The sequence below is a fragment of the Mus musculus genome, chromosome 6 (genome assembly GCF_000001635.26).
Source record: "Mus musculus strain C57BL/6J chromosome 6, GRCm38.p6 C57BL/6J".
Lineage (NCBI taxonomy): Eukaryota > Metazoa > Chordata > Mammalia > Rodentia > Muridae > Mus > Mus musculus.
In genome coordinates this window covers 8,768,454-8,779,294 of record NC_000072.6, presented here as the reverse complement: position 1 = coordinate 8,779,294, position 10,841 = coordinate 8,768,454, and the positions used below count along the sequence as shown (strand labels likewise).

General features: G+C 45.0%; 1 protein-coding gene across 8 annotated transcripts in view; it reads left to right on the top strand.

The window, feature by feature from the left end:
* The first annotated feature begins 754 nt into the window (after positions 1 to 754).
* Ica1 (islet cell autoantigen 1) overlaps positions 755 to 10,841 on the top strand; it is a 148,014-nt gene continuing 137,927 nt past the window's right edge. For 2 of the 8 annotated variants that reach the window (XM_030255193.1, XM_006504993.4), the window contains exon 1: positions 755 to 922. The gene's annotated coding sequence lies outside the window, so the exon portion shown is untranslated. Of the gene's footprint in view, positions 1,224 to 2,070; positions 2,249 to 10,841 lie in introns of all 8 variants that reach the window. The other 6 variants (XR_001785099.2, XR_001785098.2, XM_006504994.4 and 3 more) reach the window with 5 other exon arrangements.

The window sequence follows — 10,841 nt, the reverse complement described above, 5'->3', positions numbered from 1 at the left end:
CCCACTCTCTCCTCAGGTTAAATCTTGGTTCAGACAACCCTAGGTTCAACCCTGGTTCTTCACTACTGAGCCATGCCAAGGCTATCAGATCCACCAGTCTTCCGTAGGGAACTCTGAGCTACGGTATCTTCACCCTTAAAACGGGGATAATTTTAACCACCATATTGGGCCATCAAAAAATTCAGTGTGAAGGACACAGTATTGGTTTGGCACCCAGGAAACAACCCTTTTATGTTAGCTGTGGATTTCTGGCTTGTTTGCATTATTACTAAGTAATTTTTCTTTCCACCTACTAGCTGTTCCTAGCAGTGATCATTCAACAAACTTCTCTATGACATCGAAGGAGGGGTGAGCCCAGTATCTCTATCAGTATAGACAGCATTGGGAACCATTATTTGATATCCCTCTCCTGTGATATGCAAGGTACTCCAGAAACTGAGGTTTGTGTTTTGTGACAAAGGATAAGAAGAGATGAAACACTGTCTAAAGTAAGTATAGGTGACTGATATGGCATATGGATATTAAAAAAAAGTGTGTAAATACATACCCAGCTGTTTTCTTAACACTGCCTTTTTAGCCTTTAAGCCCAAATTTGGACTCCAGATGCAAACCTACTTGTTTTGGCACTGACCTCACGAAATCTCCTGTCCATTCAAGTAACCAAACTCTATAAAGTAGCACGCACCCTTTACACAAACCGAGGAAGGAACTCTGAGGTGTTCTAGGCGTCAGCCACCTGTAGACAGGTCATTGTGACGCGAACGCTATGGACACGTGGAACACCTGCTAGGGAGCAGGGGCGGGGTCATCTCTGGCAGCAGGTCCAAACGCCAGATACCCTAGACATGGGGGTCACGGGAAAACCCCAGGGAGTAGAGAGAGGGACACTCGGTCCTCTCATCCTTGATCCGCCCCAAACCAGGTGAGACCACCGCCCTCCCCCACCAGGATCCCTGGGTCCTGCAGAGAGTGGCCGCTGTCCCCGCAGGAAGGGAGGCGGCGGGTTCTGGCGGAGGGGAGGGCGCCGGCTCGGGCCGCCGCGCTGCGCTGCGGCGCGCACCGGCTCCGCGTTGCTATTCCGGCTGGCGGCGGCCGCTGCAGGAAGGACCGCTTCCTGCGCTCCCCGCCCCTTCCCTCGCCAGTGCTGACGCTGACGTCGGCGCAGGGAGCTGGAGGGACGCTAGGATCTCCGCCGGGAGGCTCCTGGGGGCCGGAGCACCAAGGTACCTGCCCTCCAGGGCCGGGGCGGGGGCGGGCCGGGCGGGCTGCATGCTGCAGTGGGAGACGCCCGGGTGGCCGGGTGGTCGGGGGCGCCAAGCCAAGGCCGCCTCTACTGCCCTTTGCGGGCTACGGGTTCCAGGCGGGTCACCTCATCCACACACCCACCCCCCCATCGGGTGCGGGAGGAGCATCATCCTCTTCCCTCCCGCAGATCCTCCCTCGGGCCTGGATGTGTGGAGGATGCGCGCGCCCTAGGAGCGTGCGTCAGCCCCCAGGGAGCGGGAGGGAAACCAGAGAGCACCTGCGCCCATACCCAAGCCGGTGCTGGCCTACCCTTCCCTTCCTCCCAGGTCCCCTCTGGACTGGGATTTTCGTCTAGAGCTGACTTGTTGACAAGTTCACCTGCAGCGGTATCTGACGTTTACTTTTGCCGTTCCTCCTATGCTAGTCTTTGGCAGGGACTGCTAAGAGCCGATGGGTACCTTTTTTGTAATGACTGGTGCCAGGAGGCCTGTGGTTGGCCCCTGCGGGCTAGGAAGAGTCACTGAGCACGCCACGTTCTTGCAAACCCTGGCACGCGGGGTTTCTTTGGGTGCTGCGCTGCTGACTCCGCCTTTCCTGGCCCAGGCTTGATGCAGCTCCTGTTTCCTCTGAAAGTAATATCCTGTTATGCCAGTCTTTCTCCCAAGCGGCTCCCCCGTTAACCTTCACACTATCTTTTGACTTGTAGGGTTCCAAAGCCTCTGAACCACTCTTTGGAGCCTTTAACGTGCCATATCCGTGAATAACGTTTGGGGTCTTTTGGTGGGCATTAAGGTCTAGAAATGAGACTATATTCTCCATTTTTAGATAGCATTGAATCTAGCACAAGAAGGGTTTATCCATCAACCTGAGCAGCTGCTAACTAAACATTCCATGGACCTGGAAAAGACATCACCAGCTGGTTTGAAAATGGTTATGAATGGAGGAAGACACATGGAGTATTTGCTGACCATTATGGTTCTTTAAGCGATAACTTACTGCATGTGTGAGTGTTTATATCGGCAGTCTCTCAGATTGGCTCCCATGATCCTCTGGTTTAAATCTGACATCTTGACCGCTCAGAAGTTAGGGAATAAAATAGGACACGATTATGAAATTCACACTCCAAAATGTTTCTTACCCTTTGTTCAACACACACATACACACCACACACACACACACATACACACACCACCATACACACACACACCACACACACACACACACACACACACACACACACATGTCTGCTGTGCATGATGTGTGAACACTTGCATGCCCCACATGTGAAGGTCAGAGAATAATAATTCTGTGGCTTTGGTTGCCTCCTCTACCTCTACATAGGTTCCTGGTGTTCAGTTCAGGTTGCCAACTTTGTACCCTAAACACCTTTGCCTGCCCCGCCATCTCCCTGCCCACTCTGAATTGTTTCTGATCCTTTTTAGGTCTCAGCTTTTATTTGTATGTATTTATTTATTTTTATTAATCATTTTATTCCTTTACATTTCAAATGATATCCCCCTTCCCGGTTACCCCTCCACAAGCCCCCCATCCCCCCTCTTCCCCCTCACCTTCGCCTCTATGAAGGTTCTCCTCCATCCACTCCCCCACTCCCACCTCACTGCTCTAGCATCCCCCTACACTGGGGCATCAAGCCTCCACAGGACCAAGGGCCTCCTTTCCCATTGATAAGTCCCAAAGGCCATCCTCTGTTATATGTGTTTCTGGAGCCATGGCTCCCTCTATGTGTACTCTTTGGTTGGTGGTGTAGTCCCTGGGAGCTCTGGGTGGTTCAGGTAGTTGATATTGTTCTTCCTATGGAGTTGCAATCCCCTTCAGCTCCTTCAGTTCTTCCTCTAGCTCTTCCATTGGGGTCCCCAGGCTCAGCCTGATGGTTGGCTGTGAGTATCTGCATCTGCATTGGTCAGGTGCTGGTCGAGCCTCTCAGGGAACAGCCATAGAGGTTCTATGAGCTTTTATTTAAAAAACATCTTTCTAGAGACTACTATAGGGTCAAAGCAAGGGTATGATCTATAGTCTCTCAAACACATTCGGTGTTAGCCCAGTTCATGTGTTCAGATTGAAGGAAATGTTATTTTATAATGTCATTTCTTATTCTTAGGAAAATGGTTCAATGTTATTAAAAATGAATCTTAAGAAAACATAGCAGTTAAACTACAGAGTTCTGCTACATGTAAGAAGTGGAGAAACCTGAGATTAATAGATCACTGACCCTTGATTCTCCACTGAAAGCTAAAGACACCAGCTGGTAATTGCCTATGATTTTATAGCCCTTCCTCCATCTGGTAGACCCAAGTAGCAAGCTGTGGTACATAGCATCTTCACTTCGGTATCTAAACTTATGAAAAGTGCACTAAATCTTGTTCTCCAGTAGAAAATCTTCAACGTGACCATTTTCAGTGTATCTGATGGTACAAGTACACTGTTTTCTCCAGGTGGAAGCAGCTTTATTAGTGGGAGGGGGTCACTGGTGTGTGACAACTGTGACAAGATCTAGTAGAGAAAACTCGTATTGAACATGAACTCCGTGTTACAGAAACCCACAGGAGAGGGTGGGGAAGATGATAGGTCATCCGAATCAGGAAACATGTCCCCACTGTACCAGGCGATCCTGGCATCTGGAAGCCAAAAGATAGGCATCGACAATAGTGCTGCCCAGTGCTCCCAGATATCTCACTGTTATCAGGTACAGAGATGTGTGATCAAGGGAGGAGGATAGGTTACAGTTTATGAGCCTTATTACCCTGCGCGCCTATCCAGAATCTGCCGACTGTAACCTCACACCCCACAACTGAGAGAGGTGAAACCTTTTCTAACTTTTCTTGGTTCTTGATCCACTGTGTTTCATTCTACAACCACATCTGTACCAAGGAAGAGTACAGAGAGCTCTCGGGCTTTGAATTTCAGTTCCAGCAGGGTTGGAGCCTGTGAAGAAACCTCTCCCAAAGGCTCACATGCTGAAGGCTTGGTCACCAATGAAGTGTTCAAAGATGGGATCTAGGGAATGGATTGGCTCATGAGAGCTCTAACCTTATCTGACATTATCCATGGATTAGCTGATCAATGGACTCATAATCTGAAGGCAGTAGTGGAAGGATCTGATTGGAAGAGGTAATGGGGACATACCTTTCAGGATTGCACATGTATCAGGTCTTGCCTCTTCTCTGGTCCCTCCCTCTTTCTGCATCCTGGATATCATGAGGTGAGAAGCCCTGCTCTGCCATGCTCTGTATCCTCTAAGTTGACTTTCTTTCTTTAATGAGATAAATGTATTCATTCTTTGAGAAATTTGTAAAACGTATTTTTGATCATACTTACTCCCTAGCTAACTCCTATCTCAACAACTCCCATATCCTTGCATGCACTGATTTACTTTTGATTATGATAGTTACATATACACATATATATACACATGTATATATCAATATATACATATAGGTACATATATATGTATATGTCTATATGTACATACATATATATACACATGCATATATAGATATACTGAATCCACTTAGTGTTGCTTATATGTATGTATTTAGGGATGACCACGTGATATTGAATAATCAACCAGAGGACTGAGGAAAACTAAGTCTCTCTCTCTCTCTCTCTCTCTCTCTCTCTCTCTCTCTGACGTCATTAATTGCCTGTAACTCTTCATTTAAGGACAGGGTCTTGTGAGATATCCTCTGTGCACACTGGCTTGTCACCTGATGTTGTCATTGTCTGGGTCTTGTTTAGGCTTCCACCATATTGTTGAGATCTCATGGACGTGGCTTCCCTGTAATAAATCATAAAAGATAATCTTGCAGGAGTGATCCGGTCCTCTGGCTCATAAACCCTTTCCAGCCCACCCCCCATGGTGTTTCCTGGACCTTAGGTGAAGTGTGCTGTGTTACAGATTTGTCATTTGGAGTGAACATCCCACAGCGAGATGTCCTCAGTGTTTGATCAGTTGTGGGTTTCTGTAATGGTCTCCATCTGCTGCGAAAAAAGAAGCTTCCTGGATTAGGTTTGAGAGCTGCACTTGTCTGTAGAGAGAAGGACACATATTTAGCATGCAATTAGGAATTACACTGGCTTAGAAAACTGTGGGTAGTGAGTTCTCTAAAGTCTACCACCACAAAGTGGGGGAGAATCTTTTCCAGCTCTTCATTTGATATAGGATTAATATCCAAAATATATAAAGAATTCTAAATGAAGAGTCAAGGAAGCAACCCATATATGTATAATAATATAGAGTTCTTAAAAGAAGAACTAAAAAAAAAGCCTAAGAAAGATCTCATAAGAACGTATACATGTTAAAACTACTTTAATATTCCATCTTACCTCCATTAGAATGACTAAGATCAAGAAAACCATTGACAGTAAATGCCAACTAGGATGTGGGGAAAGGAAGACCTTTCTCCACTGTTGGTGGATGGTAAACTGGTGCAGGCACTCAGAAAATCAGTGTGAAGAATTCTCCGAAGTCTAAAATTAGATGTACTGTATGGCCCAGATTTACTACTCCTTGCACATGCCTAGAGAACTGAGCATCCTACTGCATCGACACATTCTCAGATCTGCCCATTTGCCATAGCTAGAGAATGGAAATCTCAATCTCCTTCAACTGATGAGATAATGAAAACGTGGTCCATGTACACAGTTGGATTTTATTGAGCTGTATAGGAAAATGAGATTGTGACGGTTTTAGGTAGGCTGGTGGCACTAGAAAATATTCTACTGACTGAGGTAACTCAGACCAGAAGGAGAAATGCTGCCTGTTCTCACATGTGTGGCTCCTGGCTCTGAGTCTTTTCTTGTGTGTATATAACTTGGAGTAGCCACGGAAACTAGAAAGTAGGATAATCTGTGAGCTGGGAAGATCAAAGATGCTCATCAGTGTAAACTCAGAGTCAATTTCACCTGTGTGCTGGGGAGTTGCAGAAGCGTTGGAGGTATCAGTAGGGGATGGAAGCTTGGTCTTCAAAAGGCGTTAGAAAGAAGAGAGCCTTGCAGCTGTCTATTTTAGAATGTAATTAGCCAAAGTACATGAAATTAAAAACAAAATGATTGAAATTAAAACAACAACAACAACTACTACTAAATGCAATAGAGTGCTGTGGAGTGTAAAACAAAGCGGATGCATTTCTTGATGGACCATTGACCATGCAAATAATACTAATTGTTATGACAGTATCAGTTGAAGAGCAGAAAGGTTCTTGAGTACTGGATGGTGAGAATATTGGGAGGAGCAATCCAGTAACATGCGTGTTAACCATTCATGCCCCTGCTCGCTCTCTCCATCATCGCTGCCTTCCACTTCTCTGTTCCCAGAATAGGGCATGCTTAATAGTCTTGAAATGTAGCAGTGTTTTGGACTCTATGTGAAAAGAAACCCGGCCTTCTATGTGATGTTTTCTGGGTGGGCATCCTTAGCCAGAGAGCAATCTGCCAGTCCTGATAAGTGGTGCCCTTTTTCCTTATGGTAGAAGTCTAATAGTGAGGGAATGAGGCCATCACTTGAAATGATTGTATAGATGCACTGTAGTGGCTGCAGACCAACAGCACCTGAGCCCGTGGCTATCTCAGACTATATTTTAGCCTCATGAGCCAACCTCATTTCAATCTAGACTAAGATGGACCAGTTAAAAACAGGAAGTCAGAAGGCCAAACCTGCATGGAGCTTACTTGGCCAAGTTATTGGCCAAGGAGAGCATTGCTGTCTAAGTATTTTTAAAACTTGTTTCATTTCTTTGCTTGCAACATGGGGATGGAATGGCCGCTCCTTGATCTCGTGTCCTGTGGATGAAATCACTGTATTAGATGCTCCTCACGTGTAAAGTGTTCCGTTAGTGACAGCCTGCAACCATAACTTTTTGTCCAGCACTTGCTAGTGCTGTGCTCGGTGATAGAGAAACAAAGATGAAGGTGAGGGTTCTGACTTTCAAGGGACCAGCAGGAGATACCAATGGAGCCAGCTCATGCAGAAGAACAATGAGGTATAGGAATATTCCTACCACGAGTCTGTTAAACGGGAGTGCAAGGATGGGGGGATCCCTGAAGAAATGGAGTGGAAGGCATTTGTTGGGTTGAGGGAAATTGCTTGAGGAGGTGGCATTTAAGGAGATTCTAGGACTGTGTGTTGTAAGTTAGTCAACTGCCCCGAAGGTAAGACTTTCCAGGTGGCAGAGTATATTCTGCGAGGCTCTAGCTGTCTTACATGGCCAGGGGAAGCAGCTCTTTGTGATATGCAGCACAAGTTGGGGAAAAGGAAGGAGCCTTGTGGTTTCGCCAAGAGGTTCAGACTTTCAACAGTGTCAAGAGACAGTGACGAATGTGTTTTTGAGTCAGAGAACAAGCAGCAGGTCAGATGTGCATCTTACAGAAACCGTGCAGAAAGCAGTGTGAGAGAATGGAGTGACCAGAATGGTGCTGCCTCGGAGCTTCTAGCCGGAGGCCTGTCTGTATAGTCAGAAAGGGAAAGATGTGCTGGAGGGGAAATAATGGACAGAATGTGGAGGCTTAAATGAGACGGATGGCAGTTTCTCAGGTTAGGTCCTGTGGTGAAGGCAGTGCTGGCCGCTGGGTGGGATTGGAAAGAGGGAGGACTGGGTTTTAGATTTCCTGAATTTGCACAGCTTGTTGGACTTCTGTATGAAGTCTCAGGGGGGAAGGATGTAGCTCGGTAGTAAAAAGCTCAGTTTAAGGGGGGCAGGAGGGAGGAGTGGGAAATAGAGGTGGGAATGATGTGGATCTCATATGTGGAAGAGGTGCTTAAATTTCAAAGTCATTGGCATATAGCTGATGATTAAAGATGGAAATATAGGAAATCACCTCGATGGAGCAAGTGTGTGGTAAGCCAGCTAAGGTGGGGCTTTGCATACACATAGTGATATTTGAGATGTGGGCACAGAGGAAGAGAGCTACCAGGAAGGTTTAGCAAGGAGTGTTTTCTTGAGAAATCCTTCAGCGATTCTCCAAGGAACAGAAGGAAGAGGGTGGTCCCTTGTGACAAGAGGGAATTGCATGTGAACAGAGCTGAAAGCAAGGGACATGAACTAATGTGAAATAGAAAGAATAGTGGGTGGCCAAAAGTCAGAGAGGGCTGGGGGCTCACTGTGCCTCTTAGTGAGCAGAGGGGCCTGGGAGCTCGCTGTGCCTCTTAGTGAGCAGATAACCACAGGGGGTAAGGCCATAGGGTGCTGCATGGTTCTAAAGACGTGTACAGTATGCACAGAGAGCAGACACTAACAGAGGTGTCCAGTGCAAGTCCAAGGCCACAGTGCCCTGTGTCCTGGAGCAGAGACAGCCTCTCATCCCCTGGGCACCTTTTTCCCACTTGCTGCTGCTCCCTGAGGCCAGGAGCCTTCTCTCATCCAGTGCTCTTGGCCTTGCCCTGAGCAGCGTCACAGTGAAGCACATGTGTTGGTGCCAGACTGTCCCTCCTTCCTGTTTCCTGCTGCTCCCTCTCCTGTTGACCTAGAGGCTTCTTGCAACTTCCTTGTTGTTATAACCGGGCTACCCTACCAAGTATACACACGCTGACCTGTCCTTCCAGATTCCCGCCCAGGCAACCCGGCTGCCGGACGAGCTTTGGGCTTCAGTGATACGTAACCTCGTGAGTGTATTCACTGAGAAAGTAGAAGGAAACTGGGATAGGTATCATGCATTGATTCTCAACATTAACGAGATGGCCCAGTTAATAGGGATGCCTCCAAAATACTGTTTTCTCTTTCTTGGTTGCTGACTCTCAAGATTTTCATTCCTCGCTCATAAGCCGCCCAAACCGCAAACAAGATTTAGCTACCACCATTTAACCAAGGAAAGTCCTGGAATATGTGCTGTTTCTGGAGAAAGGAGCTGTGGTGGCTTGTTTACAGGGCCTCTGCACAGCACTGACATTTTATAAACCGCATCCTGCTGTGTGTTTACTTCGGCTGTCTATATCTAATGAAAGAGGCTTTCTCTGTGCCTTGGGAAATTTCCTTCAGCCATGAGCCTCAGTCCCCTTATCTGTGAAAGCAGGAGGCTAGGCTAAATGATCCGTACATCCTCTGTAGTCCTCAGCTACAAGAGCCTACAGTCGGAGACACATCCTAACCTCTTTCGGCAGCTTTAAATGATAAACAGCGTGCAGTGTTATGTCATTGTGGTCCCTGTAACCACAGTCCTGTTCTTCCACTATGTTAACCATTCTGTTTTCCTCATGGAATATATCTGTATGTATTTCATATGTGCCTATTTTATATTTGTATTGTAAGTATATAAAGAGAGAGAGTCAGGCTATAGAAAGGGATTCCTCTTATACTTTTGAAAACACAGATTGAACCTTAGAGCCTCTCACGTGCTGGGTACTTTACCGGGGCACTACATCTCCCAGCCCACTTTGTGGTTTTTAATTTGGAGATAGTCTCACACTGTAGCACATACAGATCTTGAATTACCTACTTTCTTACCTTGGCCTCCCAAATATCTTTTCATTTTTGATGGCCTTTTAGTAGCCAGTCTGCTCTGTAACTTGTACAGATCTTATGTGAATCGGAGAGTTTAATATATAGACTGTGCCTTTCAGGAAAAGTTAGGAAAATGAGGTAGATGATCATTCTGTAGGTTAAGTAGCTTAAAATTAACATATATAAGTAGATATATTTTAATGATATCTGTAACCAACTAAAATCTCCATTTCTAGGAAGGTAATGGATTAAAGGTATCATTTATTTAGCATGGAATATTGGTGGCTTAAGCTCTTTGCTTATTTGCCTAATGCCTTAGACCAAGGCTGTCCAAAAAAAATCCTGTGGTAGACATACAGGTAGGATTTGAAGCAGTCTAGTTGTTGTAAAGTATTCTTAATTTAAAAAACTAGAAGAAGCAGATGAACTTTTATATTACTCAATACATAAAAATAATTCAGTATGAAGTGTAAATATATAGCACATACATAGAATACAACTAAATATAAATTATTTATATATTTAAACATGTATGGTATATTTCATTTAATATTTGTTTTATTTATTAAACAATATAAATTACAATATAAAATACAACTTTATAAAATTTAAATAGATATGTAAGTGTAAATATGCAACTACAAATGATTTGTATAAACATACAAATAGAGATTTATTAGTGAGATATTTTGCTGTGTTTGGTTCTTTTTGTTTTGTTAAGTCTTTGAAACAACTAGTGAGTTTTACACAGACAACACATCTGAGTTCTAAGTAGCTCTATTTCCAGTGTTTAGTTGCCACTAGCTGCTATATTGGATGGTCTTACATGTCTTATATGATAAAGTTAGCGTATCATAGACTAGTTTTTCATTAAAAATGTAGACTTGGTTTCCACATTTTAAAGTAACATATGGAAGAGCCTTCCCAGTTTTATATTTGAGTCTGAATTGAAATGCAACCGAAGAATAGCATCTGACTTGGTCATTTCGTGATGCCCTGTGCCGACATTTGATACTACACTTGTGGTTTTTGCTAGTGTTCTTCATTTGTCACCTTGACACTTCACCTTCACAGGTTAATGTTTTGGACAAAACAGCACCATAAGTATAGATTAAAATCTCTCTGCCACATTTGAGTTAGCAT